Genomic DNA, 18819 nt, shown 5'->3' with positions numbered 1-18819 from the left:
AGCGATGAGGTAACCCGCACCCCACTCACAGGTGATCAGAGGCAAGACTTGGAAAGACTCGAAGATGCCAGCTCAAGAGGGTGAACCTTCCAGTCGCCAAATGCTTCTCGGCACCGGGTCGGGACCCAGCACCCCAGCGCCAGAGCCAGGGCTCAGCACCCGCACAGAGAGGGCAGGGGCCAAGGCCCCCCGCCAGTCCTTGCCCTGCCTCCACCACAGCCTCCTTACAAACCCCCCCCGCGCTGCGCCAGGCGCACCAGCACACGCAAACCGACCGCACGCAGCGCACGCGGCTCAGGCCAGCTCTCGGTGTGATGCGTACCGATACCGGGATCTGTGCGTGTGAGAGTCCGCACCGGCAGAGAACAGCAGCATTAACAAACCCTACGTATTTCACCCTGCAGTCCATCGGAGCTCGAAATGAAGAGGTTAATCTGCCCTGGTATTTTTCATTACTACGAACAAAACGCTTATTCCAACGTACAGAACACGGCCGAAAACGCAGCCCCTGCTAGCACGCACCACTGCCCCGCAGGAAGCCCCGCTCCGGGCCCGGACCCTCCGCGCCGAGCCCGGGGCCGGGCCCCGCAGGCACCTCCCCGGCAGACGGGGCCCGTTCTCACGGGCGGTAAGGACGCAGCGAGGCCAGGCGCCACCTCGCCAGCACCGTCCCCTCCGGCAGCCGCTCCGCTAACCACGTCCCCGGGAACCGGGCCCAGCCCCGCGGCCTGCGCGGCCGGCGGTGCCAGGCCGGGAAGCAGCGCGGCGGCCCGCGCGGGCCCTGCCCCCCCAGCCCCACGCACCCGCCCCGGGCCGAGGCCGCGACTCCCCCCCGCCTGACGCCGCCGCTTCACCGCCCTGGAACCAGCAGGGCCCCGCGCGCGGGGCGCAGCCCCGCAAGGCCCCCGCCGCTTCCCGGGGAGCGGCTCCGCCTGCCCCTCCGCCGCCTCCTCCGCACGGCGAGCAGCGCTGGCGGGCGGGGATCCGCCATCCGAGGGGACGCGGTGCGGGGCCGCTCCGGCATCGTCCTCCCCGCAGCACCCCCGCGTTAAACGCTGCCTCCGCCAGCAGCGGGGCCCGCTGTGTTTTCAATCACCTTCACCGGTCTAACGCCCAGTCACCTCCGTGCGTAAATCGGGGTGCGTTCACCAGATACCGCACGCGAGAGGGCCAACCCGCAACGGCCCCGGCTCCGACGCGCCCCAGAGCGCTCCCGGCTTCACAGCGGCCGTCGGGCGACCGGAACGAGCATCCCGCTCCGCTCCGCTCCAGCAGCGGACCCAGCCGCCCCGCAGCACTCTAATGGAAAGGGGGGGGGAAAGCCCCGCCGAGTTCAATAAATCCCATAATTGGACCTTCAACTAATTACGTATTAAGAAGCTTAACCTTTGACACAAACTTGGGATACAAACAAAGACGATTCCAACAATTCATAAACTTGCAGTGTTTCGAGGCGTCTCAGCGGAGCCCCCCCCCCGGGAGACGCAGCTCTCCCAGTCCTCGGGAGAAAATTCCCGCAGCTCCCGACAATCTCATTACGGGGGGGGAGAGAGAGGGGGAAAAAACGGGGATCCCGAGATCTGAACTTGTAAGAGAGAGCAGCGGCGCAGGGCAGAGCCGCAGCCTGACCCCCCCCCCGCCCCGCAGCCCCTGCCCACGCCCCGCGTCTGCCACGCTCGGCACCGCTCCCAGCGGGGACCGTCACGCGTGGGAGCTGCGGGGCGGCGGGGGCGGCTCCGGCGGCTGACCCAGGAAAGGGAACATCCAACGACACCGAGTTAATGCTACCAGGTAAAAAAACCCCAAAGCATTCCCTGAAGTTTAAAGAAGGAAAAGCTAACGGATAAAAATAAATGGATTTTGAAATGTTTGGGGGCGTTACGTGCTTTGCTAATAACCAGTAAAAATAATAATAATAATAAATCTGGTTTCGATTTGTGAGAAAAGGAGGTATGCACTGGCCCAGCAGGTCTCTGCCACTGCTGACTTCCAGCAAGCCCAGCTTCAGAGAGGCCGTCACCCCTTCTTACCTTTTAGTCTTTTCTTTACGGGGCTCTTTGGCAGCTTTCGGTTCAGTCTTGCTGAAGGAAACAAGTGAGTATTTTGTCTACCGCGTAGGGGTCTTTCTGACGTGTTCCTTTCTTATTTTAATGCTTCCTTTCTTTTTTTTTTTTGTAAGTGTACCCGTAATTTCACGAATCTGAATACGAAAAAATCTCACACGGCCAAAAAATTAAGTTTTTGTTGTTGTTGTCGTTTGTTTACCCCCCTCAAAAAAAAAAAAAGTCTGCCACACAGAAGAAAAACCCAACAGATCAACGGGAAAACACCATCCAAGTAGGAAAGCAAAGAGCTTCAGTGTTATCCAGCCCAGAGGAGAAGTGCAGCAAAAGCAGGTCCAGTTCCAAAACAAGCTTTTGATTTCCAGTGAAGCAAAAAAAAAAAAAGACAAACCAAGACCAAGAAACCAAGACGAAGAACACCTTAAAGTCCCCAGTTAAATTTTTCGCACGAGTGTGTCTTAAATACAAGTTTGCTTTTATCTGTTGCAGCAAAACCCACGAAAGCCAGGATTTGGAGCCGACCGGGATGGATTCTGGTGTGTGTGCCTTGACGGGTTCTCAGTCCACATGGAGGAGCATCTGAGGGCTTTTTAAAAAGTGCAAATTAAAAAGAGAAACGAGGACCCGGAAAATAGTTCTAAGATGGATCCCCTTTTTTTTTAAAAAAAAAAAAAAAAAAAAAGAGGAAAAAAAAACCCCACCGCACGGAACCGCAGCCGGCAGGGAGCCGCGGGGTCTCACCCGGGGCTGCGGGCAGGTCGCGGCGGGGCGGAGGCTCCGCGTTCTCTCCGGCCGGGCCCCCGGCGCCGCGATCCGGCGGGGGAGGGTCCGGCGGCCGCTCTCGCGGGAAGGAGGGGACCCGAGGAGGGGACCCGAGGAGGAGGATCCAGCAAAGTCTCTCACGGCGGAGGGGGGGGGGAGGCGGCAGCCCAACGGCCCGTCCGCCCCGCTGGCTCGCACGGGGGTCGGCGGGCAGGAGGCGGGGGGGCTCCGGCGGGGTCTCCGGGTGGGGGCAGCAGCCGGGCGCCCGTGCCCCCGGGGGGAGGCGGGGAGCGGGGGAGGCCGGGGGCCGAGGCGGCAGCGTCTCCGCGGGGGGCTGCGGGCAGGCTGGGTCGGTCGCTCGGTCGCTCAGCCGGGGACGCTGGGATGGGGGGGTGGGGGGGGCCGCAGCGCCTCTCTCCGTCTGTCCCGCTCGCTCTCGCCTGGTCCGCTCGCAGGCAGGCGGTGGCAGGCTCAGTGCCGCCGGGCCGGTCCCCCGCTCCGCCGCGCTGCCGCCGCCGCTGCCGCCACCGCCAGGGACGCCGCCGCCGCCGCCGTGCTCGGGAGCAGAGCTGCTGCCGCCGCGGCCATTTTGTTGCTAACTGACAAGAGCCCCGCCAGGCAGCGCGAGACCGCGGGGAGGCTTCGCCGCGCGCTCCCCGGCCCCGCCCCCTCCTCCTCCCCCTCCCCCTCCCCGCGCTGACCTCAAACAGGAAGTCTGCCCCCTCCCCTCCGGCCCGCGCGCGGCCACGTGACAGGGGAGCCCCCGCCACATGCAAATGAGCGCGGCGGCCGGAGCCAAAGAGCGGCGAGGCCGCGCGCACCCGGCCCCGCCCCCAGGCCGGCCGCCCTCCCTCCCCCCCCCGCGCGACGGCAGCGCGCCCCCCGCGGCGGGGGGGGCAGGAGGGGGGGAGGGGAGCACCCCACGCCCCCCGCAAACGGGCAGAGGGGGTCGGTGCGTTCGCCCCCCCCCCGTGCAAACACGCCCCGTGCTGAGAGAACCCTGGGGGGGCGGTGAGAGGCGGCCCCGCTGCACCCCGAGGAGCCGCCGGGCCCCGGGCTGACGGGGGGGGGGGGGGGGGGGGGGTGCTGCCGGGGTGTCCCCCCCCGACATGGCTCTGCGTGCCCGGCACAGGCAGGCACGGCCGCGCGTAGCCCGGGTGGGTGCACCCGCATGCACGGACGTACACACGCCTGTGGACACGGGCTGTAGGTGTATATATAGACACGGGCCATAGGTGAGTGTATAGACACGGGCTAGGTGTACATATACACACAAGCTATAGGTTTATGTAGAAACATAGGCTATAGGTGTGTGTATAGACATAGGCAGTAGGTGTACATATAGACACAGGCTATAGGTGTATGTATAGACACAGGCTATAGGTGTGCATACAGACACAGGCTATAGGTGTACGTATAGACATGGGCTATAGGAGTACGTATAGACACAGGCTATAGGAGTACGTATAGACACAGGCTATAGGTGTGCATACCGACACAGGCTATAGGTGTACGTATAGACATGGGCTATAGGAGTACGTATAGACACAGGCTATAGGTGTATGTATAGACATGGGCTATAGGGGTACGTATAGACACAGGCTATAGGTGTGTGTATAGACATAGGCTGTAGATGTACATACAGACCTGGGCTATAGGTGTATGTATAGACCTGGGCTATAGGAGTATGTATAGACACAGGCTATAGGTGTGCATACAGACACAAGCTATAGGTGTACGTACAGATGTGGACTATAGGTGTGTGCCGCGGGTCAGGCCAGCCCAGCGCTGGGCCGTCGGAGGGGCCGCCCGGGCCGGCCGAGGGGCCTCCAGGCAATGATGGCGGTGCTGGACCGAGCGGGCGGCCGGCGAGCCCGGGGACCGCGAGGAGCTGCGTCCCCAGGGAGCGGGGACGGACAGGCAGCGCGAAACGGGGACGCGGTGACCGCCCGCCGTAACCACGGTCGCTGTCTGCAGGTTGGAGGAGAAAGCCGGGATCTGTCCTCGGAGCACCACGGGAAGGGCAGGATGCAAAAATGAGTCATTTTTTTTGATAAAATTCCGTGTTTCTGGGTCTTTCAGCAGCTCCTCTCTGGTTCTCTGCTTCCTCTCCCCGTTCGGCAGCGAACGGTTCGGGAGCCGCGAGGAAATGGAAAGCCTGCGTCTGTGTCTGCGCGGGGCGTCCCACGCCAACCGAACGCGGGTGACGGAGCGGGGCGTTCCCCGCTGCCAGTGGGACGACACGCGCAGCAGGAGATGGTGGAAAACGAGAAAAGCACAGACCCCGCGCGATTGCTCTTCGGATTCGTGATGCCGAAGCCACCCCGCCGGCCCCAGCGCCCGGGCCAGCGGCAGCGGGAGCCCCGAGCCCCTTGACCACTGGAGGGAGCCCATATTGTGCCAGAATGCAACAAAAATACTACGTGGAAGACAAAAAATAATAAAATGTGAAATATCAGATCACTGTAGTCGGAACAAAGTGTCTTCTCCAGGTCAGACCATGATCTATATATATGCAAAATGTTATAAAAATCAGATTTAAATGTCCCCTTGTACTTCACCAGCACAAAGAAAGGAGAAAAAATTATTAAGAACAAGGCTTTTTTTCCCCCCCCCACGTTTCTAACGTCAGTCTGGCACCTTTCACCGGGAGCCACTTCATACACGACGGCGGTGGCAGACCTGGACTGGGGCGAAAACGCCCGCGTGTTTGTGCTGCTTGGCTGGCGCAGCGCCGCGAGCAGCACCCGTGCGGCTGCGGGAGCAGCCAGCGCAGCCCTGCTTGCTCTGCTGACTTAAATGTAGGTCAGCACCTACAGACTCCTTCCCGCAAAGACCGCCCCGGAGCAGCAGGAGGTTGCCACACTGCTGCTTTCGAAAGAGATTTTGCTCTGCTGATAAGCCAGTAACCCCAAAGAGGCAGAAGAGAGGCCGCCGCGTGCCCTTTTGGCCCGCGCGTGGGGCGAGCATCCCCACCGCGGCAGCGTACGGCCGGGAGGCTGCGCGCCGCCGAACCCCCCGCCTGGCCACCGCGCACGGGAACGCTCCTGGTCCGACGCGGCCCCGGATTGCGCGTGGTGAGTGTGCAAATATTTGTAGTTCAAAACACGCCTCGAACGGACAAACATTTCCGAGAACGTCTGGCTCCGCAGAGGGATGCCGAGTTGCTGGAGACCCTGAAATGTCAAAATGGAATAAAACTGAAAGTGGTTGGTGTATTAAAACGTTTCCTTGGTCCTGGCGAAATTACCATAAAAAGCGTGATGCAACCTCAGCCGCGCAGAGACAGAGAGCCCGTTGTGTCTGGCACCCATGTTCTAAAATACTGCCTGTAACGGGTACAAACGCATTCTAGTAAACCCTTCCTTTCCTACCTGAGCTCTTTCACCATTAAATTCAGGGCTTTATCCAATACAAAATCGGCTTTTTTTCCCCCTGCTTTGGTGTCCATCTGGGGTTTCGCCCTCCCCGCTGCCCTGGCTGCGCTCCCTGGAACCCGCAGGGATCCCGGGCGCGCTTGCAGCCCCGGCGCCGCGGGCTGGAGCTTTGCAGCGGCTGGTGACCGCTGGCACCACGTCTGTCCCCTCACAGCCCCCTTGCCCTGAGCTGAGCCACCGACTCAGGACCCCGGCGGGGCGCAGGCTTCTCCCGGAGCTTTGCTCTCCAGAGCTGCTCCGGCACGGGAGCCATCGCTTCGGGCGTCCGCTGCTGCCCGTGCGCTCTCTCCTTGCCCCCGCGCTCAGGTAGTCTTTTTCTGCCGCGCAGGAGTAAGAACAGATGTGATCTGGTGTGAAGGGAAGCAAAAGGGACGCCTGATGCCAGCGGCTCGTTGCTGGCAGAGGAGGAGGAATTCCTGCGCTTGCACCACTGCCTTGTAAATCTGAAATTTCCCAATCAGCCCGTGTCTCGGGGAAAGGGCTGTGACCAAAATGCTCACAGGGGGCTGGACACGTCGAATGCGTGGACGTGGGTGTGCGGAACCACACAGATACGGAGTTACCTTTGCCGAGAGTGACAAAGCTGAGCTAAGCAGAGGTCTTCATGCAAGGTATTCCTCCACTGTAGACTTTACAACTCTTGCTTATTTTTCTATGATCCAACCAAGTAGAAAAGTTGGTCAAAACAGTCACCTAACACTTCTTACCAAGCAACAACAAGTACACACAAAATTAATCTCAAAGCCTGACACCAGCACTTGTCATGCTTTAATGACAAACTCAACCTCATGCCTTAAGGAGAGCCTGGTCTCCGACGGTGAGCAGGACTTCCCACACCTCCAAGGCCCTGTCTTGTCCGAGCTGATGCTCAGAGGGAAGGTTTTTTATAGAGATGGCTGCACTGGGAGGGCAGCATCCAGGACACAACGGGCTCTTCCCCAGGTTTCCAGGTGGGTTATGGATGTGCGAGACACTTGCATGGAGTCCGTTCTCTCTGAAGGATGCAAACTCATCCCTCCTGGTCACCCTGCCAGCAACTGCGTCGTTAGGGTGAATGCTTAAATGAACCTACAGGTCATTCTTTTTATGGAAAAACTCATTTTAATTACTTATGTTTCTCTCCCCACAGTTTCATGCAACAAGAATAACTGCTTTTTGCGGGCTTGGTGGGACCATGCCCCTGCACCCAGCACCGCGGTGGTTGCCTCCAGCTGTGAAATGTCCTCTTTGTGGCACTGGCCCAAAGCAGATCTGACTCCTGAAAACCTGGTGCCCCAAGTGCCTCCCCATCTCTGGCACAGGCCTTTGACATCAGCAAACCCAGTGCAGCGACAGTCTGAAAGCCCATCTACTGCCCCTGGGTTGGTGAGCTGGCTCCCCTGTTTTGTACAACAACCAAATACTTCAAACGCTTACCCAGAAACGGTAACATCTGGATTCAGTTACCTCCTCAACCTGAGAGTCTCTGACCTGTATTTCCCACGAGAGAGATGTAGCGTGATGCTAAACAGCAATCTGGTAAGGCAGAAAAACAAGGTATTTTTTATTCTTGCTCTCCAAGCAGAGCCATTGTATAAACAAGAACACAAGTGTCCTGAGGCCAAAAAGCAAGCAAGAAGCGCATGACTCTCTACCCTACTTGCCACAGCACACAGCAGCTGCGATAACACGTTCTGCTTATTATCAATAGCTGTTTAACATTAAATACATAATCTGCCCTGAACAGAGGGGCAGAGCCCGGGACTTGGCCCTAGAGCCTACCCTACAGCTTGCTCTGGGGGAGAGGAAGCGACATTCTAGAGGTTGTAACACACAGCACCCCGAGTTAGGGCTAGAGGCTGGAAAAAAGTGCTACCCTGCTCCTGATAGTAAAAGTGTTTCCAAGAATAGGTTTCTCTTGCTCTGATTTTTACCTTCATGGGCATCATTTATTGGTACGAGGCAGCTGGAACAAGCAGAGAGAAGACACAGCCTATTCTGGTGGCACAGAGGGTGCTCATCCTCCAGGCACGGCTGCAGATGTTGCAGAAGAGCCACCACCCAGCGTGCAAAACCCCAGTGAAATGCTGGAGTTGCTACATCTGGCAGCGGCAGGCTGACGGGGGGACACCAAGCCAAATGTCTGCAATAAAAATCCTGCAGCAGAAAGGGGAAAAAACCGATGACCCAACCTTGCAGTGAACTGGGAGGAAGGTGCCAGCGCTTCTTTGCTGAAAAGGCCTTTCAGAAAAAGGGGTTTCGGGGTCTCCTTGGGATTGCTGATGTTTATCTTCACCCCACACAGAGCTTCACATGTGCATGGAGACCACTGGAGCCAGTTTCCTGATGTGCTCGAAACTCAAGATGCTTTTGGTTTCCCTGCCTGTTTGCAGGTCTCTTACCCCGATGGAAATGAAGCAGAGCTGGAGGCAGTCCATGGGAAGGGTAATTTGCTGGACGTACCAGCTTGGCCTTTTCTCACATGGATAGCTCAAACAGCTGCACCAGGATGAAAAACCCAAGGGACGAACATTCTTTTGAAACAAGTGGTAGGGAGGAGAATATCTTCTAGCACCCCACCAGCTATCAAAACAGTGGTTAAAGGACTTGGAAACACTTGAGAAACAGAAGAAACCCAAGTCCTCAGGCCGGGCACAGTCCCCGTGCTGCCTGCGCAGTGCCGGCGGCAGCTGAACACGCTTTTGTTCGCACAAACCACAGCCCTTGGTGGGGTTCTGCAGCAGGACTCTGTAAATAAAACTTCTGACCTCAAATGCCTGCGATGAAACAAGCTACCACGTCCGACCTGGGTCTCCTCCACTCGTGGTGGGGGACTCCTTTACACCACCCTCGCTCCAACACCTCCTGTTCCCGGGAGCTCTTCAGGGCAAAGGGTGGCAAAATGGGGAATGCTGACGGCAGCCGCTTGTTTCTAAGCTGTTGCTGGGCCCTCTGCTTCAATGTCCAACGCAAAAATGAGTTACTACAGCCCAAGAACCTGAATGAGACAAAAATAAGATTCTTGAGCAGTTTTCATGAGACCAGGTGATGGATCCAGTGGTAAAAGAGTTTTTCCCAATGTCCTGGCTAATCATCATAAGAATAATTCGACCTCTCTGAGATCTCCACATATTTTCATATTTCCATTCGTAACATCCACTTCTTTCTTTCTTTGATTAAGCTGGGGATAGCGGCTGCTCCCTTCCATCCCGTTGGTAGCAGAGAATGATTTGAAGGGGAAAAAAATCACGGCATAATGTACATTTATTGCCTGCCTTGGGTTCTCCGGGTGAAAATGCTCTGCTGTGATGACTATTATTCTTCACAGACTTACCAGGTATCAACACTTCGGGTTGGATTGTACCTAGGGCAGCTTCTGTATTCCTGACAGAGCTGATGTGATTTATTCCTGGGGTGAGGAGGTGGGAGAGAAAAAATTGCTTGTGACAGATACTAGTCATGTTGCTTAATGAAGTTTTGCAAGGTGTTCAGAGACAGCAGGACAGGGTCAAATCAGGGAAGGTCACGCTGCTGGAAGCTGTAGTCCTGAGTCAAGACCTGGCTTCTCCGCAGAGCTGTCACTCTGCTCCTTACGCAGCTGGTGAAGTCGCTCGGGTTGCAAAGGATTTATTGACACCCACCCACCATCCCTAAAGTTTTATGGCAATATAGATCCATTAGAAATCCATTTTACAGAGGTATTAAAATAATGAAGGTGAGAATTAAGAGAGCAGCACACTCCTTGGAAAACCCACTGATCATAATATACTGCTTTAAAGAAAGTTATCGTGCAGGCCCCTTAAAGAAAGTTATCAATTAGTCACTGTATCAGACATGGGAGAATTGTTCCCTGAAGAGGATTTTAGGAGGAAAGCCATTGAGTAAGTGATGAATGTATCACTAGGGGCTGCACAGCTCCATGGAGTAAGATGACATGGTACGGAGGACTTGGACAGCAGACCGGGAGCCGGGTGACTCCGGAGAGGTTCGGGAAGGCTCCTCGCCCTGCGCAGGCGTCGGTGCGGGGTGCGATGCCCGCGCCGCTCCCCGGCCGGGCGGTGGCACGGCCACGGAGGAGGCGTGACACCGGTGGGGTGGATCGGAGCTCCCGTGTGGCCAGCCAGCGCGGGGCACCGGGCAGACAGCCCACGGCTGCCTGAACCTCCCTGCGAAGAGCCGCTGTCGTGGCTTGGCCACGCTGCCTCACGCTTTCCTTCCCCCCCCGTCTCTCCAGATCGCCGTAACGCGCTGCGTAAGAGGGAAGCGCTGCGGGTTTTCTGTTGCGGATGCCCCACTGAAACCAGGGGACATCAGAGCCGATGTCAAACCCGCGTCGGTTGGTGTGCGCACAGGGGAGGCTTGCCCAGCCCGGCAGCTGAGCTGTGAGACGCCCTGGGGCGAACCAGCCGCCAACAAAGCTGAAGTCAAAGTACAAGAATCCGGCTCCGCCGAGGCCAGTGGGAAGACTTTAAAACAACATTTTTATACCCTGAAAGTGCTCTGGCTTTCTGCTCTGTTCAGCACTCCCTTGGCTCCCCAGCACACGTGGTACATGGATCGACGTGCCAACAGACTGTCCCTCCGTCCCACTCAAAATCTTCATTCCAGATTTGCTACAAGGATTAATTGTTGTCCGTGTGGTTTTGCACCATTTCTCCTGCCGGCACTGGGAGAATACAGCATTTCCCTATAGGAACCTTCTGTGTCCATGCTGGTCCTCTCACGGTGAAGGGACCAAGTGAGCTGGCAGCTGGAGGATGCCCCTTGCCTCTGCAGACATCCCCTCGGCAGCGCGCTGGAGGATGCCGCGTCCTCGAGGCTGCCTGTCCCGCTGGCCTCCTGCAGCTCAGATAACTGTGGGTGGGCAGAGGAAGGAGCCACTGGGAAATGGCTTTTCTTGGTGGACAAACATCCCCTGGTACCGTCACATCTAGACACGATGAGCACACATGAGCCCGTTCCCATCCGGGCAGTCTGGGGGACGCGGGACGTAAGGAAGGTGGCTGAAGTATGAAAAGGCAGGGAATGGATTTTAAACTTGGGGGGAACCACGATATTTCTGTGAAATTGGAATAAACTTGTAAAACATGTTCTTTTGACCTGAATCTACATTTCTAAATGCAAAAATGGTTTGTGAGCAAAAGGCTGCCCTCCTCGAGTGCTGCATGGTGAAGATGTCTCCGAGATGACCATGGACAGCCGTGGGCTGCCCGCACCTCGCTCGGCTTGGCTGAGAAGCTCAGCAAAGCCCTGACAAATTGCTACGCTCTCCTGAGATAAATAATCACAAACAAAAATATTTGTGTTTACTGCGGGGATTTGTCTGTGCATAATTATGCATTAGTCATTACGAGGACTACAGGAGAGTTTTACACATGTAAATCTGTTCGGTTAATTAGACAGGACTGCTTTTGGTTTGCTTCTTCTCTGCAGTCTGATCCTGAGCTCATCAAACACTCCCGGATCACGAGTCGGGTTGAACAGAGACGTGAGGAGAGCAGTCCTCTCCTTGCTCGTAATGCAGCTCTGGTTATCGATATACATTCCTTTAAAATACCTCTTGTAGCTTTTCAGTTAAAGCCTCAAGATGCTTCACGCACAATGCGATGCAACGCAGCCTTCACGCTGTCCTCTCACGTCCGTGCCTTCCAGGGGAGAGTCGGGTGCATTTCTCAGGTAATACAATATGAGACATTATTTTCTTCTGAAACATTTTTAAGTGCTGCAGCTTTTAGTAATCTTCTAGCATCTTCTCCTATGTATGACAGAGTCTATTAATGTCATTTGCATGAGAAGTACACAATAAATCATTCATGCACAGTTTAGTACAGGTGAAGTGTAACAGTCTAACAGTGATTTTCTGTACGAAAATCAGAGCAGCTCATCAACTGGTGTAAATCAGCGTTGCTCTATCAAAGCCACTGAGTCACACCAACTAATCACTTGGCCCAGGGGAAAGCTTTAGGCGAAAAAGCAGCAGCAGAAGAGCACAATTCCTGCCGCACTTGAAGGACTTTCTTCTGAGAGCTTTCTCCTAAAAACCTCTGCCAAGAAAATCCACAAGCAGTGGGGCCAGCGCAGCCCGGCTGCTCCGAGGTCAGCACTGCTGCAGGGCAGCCCCTTGGCTCTGTGGTGGGCAGGCTCCTGGAGGGAGAGGAGCGTTTTGGGGGGCCAGACTGGGGCCAGGGAGCTCTGCAGGGAACCTCGGGCTTGCCCTGCCCATGAGAATGGGAGAAAAATCAAATCCCCCAAGAATCTGCAGCTGTCACTTAGGTGGAAGCTTTGAACAACAGCAGAAAGGGATTTTAGGACAGTCCAGTGTCCAAACGTGTATTGATCTTCGTTTCACCGGTCAGTTATCCTCCACGTTTGGACCATTAACTTCATTTGCTAATGGGAGGAGGGTGCTACCTGCCCCAGGGGCAGCACGGCAAATCCCTCTGGCAGGAGATGCCAGCCAGGGATGGGGGACCGCCCCGCTGCGCCCAGCCTGGTCCCTCATGGCTGGAAGGGAACGGAAATTCCTCTGCGGTGACGTGGAATTTGTCACCGGCTCTGGAAACGGGCCATGTGGGCATGAGAGGCAGCCAAGGGGTCCCTGGAGGGGGCTGGTTAAGGCTTTGTGCTGGAAAAAAACCCCGGTTGCCCTTCACCAGCACTGCTAACTGATTGTCTGTCTGCGGGCGTAGGCACCGCGCGCTTCAGCTGCGCTTAAGGCAGTGATGAAGATGAAGATCTTTCTTTCTCCTCCCCCCGCTTCTTTCTTTTTTTTTTTCCTTCTCTCTTTTTTTTTCGGTCTGGTTCTTGTTCTCGCTGCGGCGGCGTGTGGGACAGAGGCTCATTGTTCGCCCTGCTCAGGAAACGCGCTGCGGGACTGATCTTATTAGAGCGGGGGCCATGCCCGGAGGGGCCACCCGCGATGCCCTCGGGGGCTCGGCGCGGGGTGCGCAGGGAGAGCCAGCCCGCGCTCCCCACCGCCGTGGGTCGTTCCGGACTCTTGGCATCGCTCACCCGGGGTCTGATTTTTTGGCAGCCGTTTCAGGGCTTTGCTCGTGCTCGGCGCCTTTGAATCAAGTGCCGAGGTAGTTCAAGTTGAACAGGAAAATTCAGCGTGAAAACATGGAGTGCTGCATCCAGGGTCTTGGCTTTAGGAGCGGGGCGGTGCCCCAGCAGGAGCGGCGACACTGTGATGGCAAGGAACAAGCATAAACAGCTCACTTGTTTTTAACCTGATTTGCCAAAGAAATCGAGCTCGTGTAGTCACGCTGCCGGTTTCTTCCCACTGTCCCCCGCTCATCTTGGAAAATGACATTTACCGTGCTTGACAGAAAGGTCAGGACGATGATAAGATCACACAATTTTGCATGTAGGGGGAGAAAAGACCAGAGGAGGGTCCCTCCGAGGTGCAGAGTGACTTGCTGGCTGTGCTCCCAGTTTGACTGCCAGCTGGCACTGGGCTTCTCTGCATGGCCCCGTCCCGGCCGTGCCACCGCTTGCCCAGGGGGCAGCAAGAGGACAGGCAGACGCTGGAGCTCTTCCAGCAGGCAGGAGATAGGGGCTTGTCTCGGGTTTGGAGGAAAGGCTTAATTTGTCCTGCTGGTTCTTGAACAACTTGTTCTGAAGTTACCTGAAAGCTCAGAAAAATCAAGCGGATGTCACCCACGTAGCTGGTGTTCCACCATTCCCCAGCAAAGAGCTGGCACGAGCAGCATCGCCCACCCGGGAGTCTGCCCCACGCAGCCCAGCCGTGGGCTCAGCCCCGAATGCAGGAGTCACTTCTTGCTCGGGTACCTCGGTTGCGGTGCCTGCTGCTTTCCAGCTTTGCTGCCCGAGTCCCGGATGGCAGCACCAAGCACGGAGGTGCCACGGAGATGGCAGCGCTGGCTGGTGCTCTGCCTTTACAGCTCAGGATCTCATCCGGATCAGGAAGGTTTTGGTCACTGAGATTTTGCTGTTAAAGGTGATTTCCATCAGGCGATAAGGGCAGGCAACACAGCATACTGGTTCTTGGGTGCCTGCGCTCTTTTTGGATGCTGCATCTCCCGTCCCTCCCAAAGACCCAGCTCATCCGTGGGCTGCAAGGAAGGGCTGTCTCTTATCGACTAATTTTTAGTGCAACGGCTGAAATCTGAGTTGCTCAGCTCTGCCTGATCTCAGCAAGAGAAGAATCTTCTAAATGCTCAGGTAGCAGAAAGAAGTTGTACATTCCCAGGCTATTTATTTGTTACTTCAAATGTACTGGCTAAAGAAGAATTAAATGTGTTAAAAATTCAGGTTACCGAATGCTGTAAGAAGTTGTCGTAAGGGAAATAAAGGAGAAAAAGACCTCGGGCACTAATGATTAGAGCAAAACCCTGATATTAGGAGGACTTTGTCTCAACAGAAGCAAGTTACTCGTCTTTTCCAGAAGATACACGCATGCATCGCAAAATGTTTATTTTGTACTCTCTGAAGTGGTTAATCTACACACGGAGCAATGAAAAGGTGGCTTATTAGGCTAATTGCTAATAAAAAAAAAAAAAAAAAAGAAAGAAAAAACCTAGAACTACCGTGAGCAAATATTTAAAACCAGATGCAGAAGGCTGTGAAAACAAACACAACCGCGTTTTTCCATGGAGTTTTCCCACCAGAAATCACGCAGTTCAAAGAGACGTCCGGTTAATACGGCACCTCCAGGCTCCCGGCGCTGGAGCTGTTCATTAGCCGCCTCGTAATTCTGTGATGCAGAACTGGATTAATGGAAAGGTGACTGGGAAGCCACCGAGGGACCTGCTAATGATACCGCTTCGTCCTTAGAGAAGTCCTCTCTAGCCTTGCCCACGTGCGGCAAAACACACACCATCAGGAGACGATGCCACATTATCTCAAGAAAACACTTTGGAGAGGGGAAGACGATGTCATCGCAGAGCGGTGCTGGGAACCGGCGAAACCCAAGATGGAAAAATAATTGCATGCATGTTTTTTAATACAACAGGATTCCCCCAAGCTCATTAAAGCAGATGGAAGTTTTAAAACGTGTATTACTTTAAAAATTAATTTACAGCTGTGGGGCTTGGTGGCCCAGAGAACATTAAAATGATAAATCCGGAAAGGTGATGTGAGCAGAAAGGAGGATTGCTCTGGCCACAACATGGCCTCTCGAAGCTAGGAAGGGGAGATGGTACAGTTCTGCTGGCTGCCCGGCGGTTACCTCTGCTGTGCCGTTCCCGGGCTTAACCCAGATTTTAAAAGACTCTCAAAAATTACTGAATTTTGCTCCTGAGCAATGTGTGATCCAGCAGCGATCGTGGTCCCTCTCTGCTGCGTTAGATACCGGCTTCTGCGGGCAGGCAGGCGGCGCGACCCGCCGTCCGCTCGCTGGGCCGCAGGGAAGCCCCCGCAGACACCGCACCTCTGCACGGGCTCCGCCACCCGCTCCCCCCGCACCGCCCCGCAGCGAGCCGGACTCCGAGATGCCCCCGTCTCCCTGCTCCGAGATGCCCCCGTCTCCCTGCTCCCAGATGCCCCCGTCTCCCTGCTCCCAGATGCCCCCATCTCCCTGCTCCCAGATGCCCCCATCTCCCTGCTCCCAGATGCCCCCGTCTCCCTGCTCCCAGATGCCCCCGTCTCCCTGCTCCCAGATGCCCCCATCTCCCTGCTCCCAGATGCCCCCGTCTCCCTGCTCCGAGATGCCCCCGTCTCCCCGCTCCCAGATGCCCCCATCTCCCTGCTCCCAGATGCCCCCGTCTCCCTGCTCCCAGATGCCCCCGTCTCCCTGCTCCGAGATGCCCCCGTCTCCCTGCTCCGAGATGCCCCCGTCTCCCTGCTCCGAGATGCCCCCGTCTCCCTGCTCCCAGATGCCCCCGTCTCCCTGCTCCCAGATGCCCCCATCTCCCTGCTCCCAGATGCCCCCGTCTCCCTGCTCCGAGATGCCCCCGTCTCCCTGCTCCCAGATGCCCCCGTCTCCCTGCTCGGCAGCAGCGTCCGAGGACACGCCATGCCTGTCCGAGGCCACGGCAGCGTGCGGCGAGCGGGATGCCGGGCTGGGGGCAGGCGCTGGCGGGGGTCCCGGTGTGCCGGGTCGGTGCCGGCGGGCAGCCCTTTGCCCTCGGCTGGGCAGCCCCGGCTGCGGAAGGGCCGCGGACGGCGGTGGGACACAGCGAGGCAGCTCCGCCGAGCCCGCGGGCGGACGCGCCGTCTTTCTCCGCGGTACGTTTGCACGGGGTGCGTTGGGTTCCGCGGAACGAAGGCTGGAGGCAGGTTGTATTCCGCTCACACCAGCTACCTCGGTTTGCCGGGAAGAAAGGAGCCCTTTGTTTGGAAACAGCAGATACTGCCATGAAAACACGGGACGCGCAAAAGCGATTTTTGCGCAAAATGGTGCCCGTTCCGCCGGCGTCACCCGCCGGGCGTGCGCAGTGCGAGCTGGCAGGGCACCGGGAGCCATTCCCAGTGCTCCGCTGGGGATGAAATCGCAGCCTGGGAACGTGCCACCGCCCATGGCAGAGCCCTCGGAACGCACCCACTCGGACCGAAGGTGGGCTGCCCGCCCGCGTCCCGGCTGCCGAGGCACGAGCCAGGCTGCAGGGCCAGCTCACGCTAACCGGTACCGAGAGCTCCAGCGCCGGGAAGGCGCAGGCGCGGCGGTCGCGGGGCTCCCATGCATCCCCGCACCCCCAGCGCCGGCACCACACCGCTGCCGTGCCAGGAGATCCTACGGAAAGGTGGCTTCTCCCTGCAGAGGTTGTTACAGGGGTCCCGGGGCTGTGCCTGGGGCTGCCCAGACCTGCCGCGAGACCCCCGGTACAGCGAACCCGGTCATTCACGGGGCGAGGGACAGCCCTCGCCTCGGACACCCCTTCCCGCAGGCCAGCCGCTCTGCTGCTGCGTTTATTAAAACATGCTTCTCGTTTCCTGTGCTTGCCCAACAAATTAACTTTAACAGTAAATTAACTTGATCCTTTTGCGGGTTCGCCAGCCGGAGGCGAGCAGGGCAGCGTTTCCCCGGGCCCGTTACGGGAGGCCCCGCGCCCGGCCAGCAGCGCGCCGCGACTCGGAGGGTTTCAGGCTGCCCGCTGCAGGGACCCGCGCCCGAACAAAGCCCCCATTCACTCTGGGGCTCTGGCGAGTTCTCCTTTGAGCCCTCACTGCTTTATTTTTATTCTTTCCCAAACATTGTTGGCTAATTTCATTGACAAAATTCATAACTCGGGGCTGGAGAGCTCGCTCCTATTCAGCTGTGAGCACTGGGAGGGTTTTGTTTTTCTTTTCCACGCTGCCCATCTTGCCTCGCCCTCCGCCTCCTCCCAAAGCCGGTTTCCAGCCCGTGCCGTGCCGCGGGATGAGCCGAGGGACACAGCCACGCGTTTCGGTGGTTCAGATGGGGAAGAAAAAGCCCCACGGCAAGATCCGAGCCCGAAGCACGAGAGCGATGCTGGGGGCAGCGCGGATGGGACCGGCATCGTGCACTGCAGCATCGAGTGACCCTTGAAGCACACAGCAAACACTTCAAAACCAAAGCCTGTTCAGCTTTTATATCTGCAACACTGCATCCAGTCCAGTTCGTTGCAGCTATTTAAAAACATCTGCATTTCATAACGAACTAACTTTCCCTCCCCGCAGGCTGCCCCTCCTGAGACATCTCTCTCCAGGCTGCCGGGTTACACAGTAATTACGGTCCCCAAGTACCTGACATCACCACCGAGTGCGGTGCACGATGGTTGCAAAAGCCAGAGAAACAATATTGCTCAAGATGGGTCGGAGCCAAAACCCCAGCTCCAAACACCATCATTTTTTTTGGCAAAGTTCAGAGCCGGAGCCCAGCGCGGCCGTCGGGGCCCCCGTGCAGACGTTACAGACGCGGAGCGGAGGAGTCTTTCCGTGCTTTGGTTAAAGCAAAGGACCTTCTGCCTGCCTGCGGGCGCGGGGGGTGTAAATGCGTGCAAGCAGAGCGCAGGGCACCGCTGCAAGCCGCAGCAGCGTCGCCATGCCATCGGCGGAGAGCTGGCACCGGAACCGTGCTGGAGGTTGGAAACAGCTTCATCAGGAGCCCGGCTCTGCCCCCGGGAGCAGCTCTGCCCTGCTGCTCGCCCAGGCCATCGCTGCCAGACCCGCAGCCCCCTCCGCCGCCCCTGCCCCGGGAGCCGCAGCCCCCTCCTCCACCCAGCCCGGTGCACACGAGGGGCCCGGGGCCGGAATTTGCCAGATCACTGTTTCGGAAAGGGATGCAGGCTGGACGAAAAGCATCCTCCGCGGTGGGAGCGGGCAGGGATCACCCGGCCACCCGCCTGCGCTGCCTGCACCAGCCCAGTGCCAGCCCAGCGCCAGCCCAGCACCAGCTCAGCGCCATCCCAGGGCCAGCCCAGTGCCAGCCCAGCGCCATCCCAGCGCCATCCCAGCGCCAGCCCAGCGCCAGCCCAGCACCAGCCCAGCGCCATCCCAGCGCCATCCCAGCGCCAGCCCAGCGCCAGCCCAGCACCAGCCCAGCGCCATCCCAGCGCCAGCCCAGCGCCAGCCCAGCGCCATCCCAGCGCCAGCCCAGCGCCAGCCCAGCACCAGCCCAGCACCAGCCCAGCGCCAGCCCAGCGCCAGCCCAGTGC

The 18819-nt window shown here is 57.6% G+C and overlaps 1 protein-coding gene across 10 annotated transcripts in view; it reads right to left on the bottom strand.

Moving 5' to 3' along the window:
- TNRC6C (trinucleotide repeat containing adaptor 6C) overlaps positions 1 to 18819 on the bottom strand; it is a 339037-nt gene that overhangs the window by 108579 nt on the left and 211639 nt on the right. Inside the window, exon 1 of one of the 10 annotated variants that reach the window (XM_075441225.1) lies at positions 2031 to 2556. The exons of the other annotated variants lie outside the window; for them this stretch is intronic. The gene's annotated coding sequence lies outside the window, so the exon portion shown is untranslated. Of the gene's footprint in view, positions 1 to 2030; positions 2557 to 18819 lie in introns of those variants that run through there. 10 annotated transcript variants of the gene reach the window in all.

Source organism: Opisthocomus hoazin, chromosome 21 (assembly GCF_030867145.1).
Source record: "Opisthocomus hoazin isolate bOpiHoa1 chromosome 21, bOpiHoa1.hap1, whole genome shotgun sequence".
In the NCBI taxonomy this organism is placed as follows: domain Eukaryota; kingdom Metazoa; phylum Chordata; class Aves; order Opisthocomiformes; family Opisthocomidae; genus Opisthocomus; species Opisthocomus hoazin.
The sequence above is the reverse complement of the archived record's forward strand: the minus strand, read 5'-3'. Positions and strand labels throughout refer to the sequence as shown.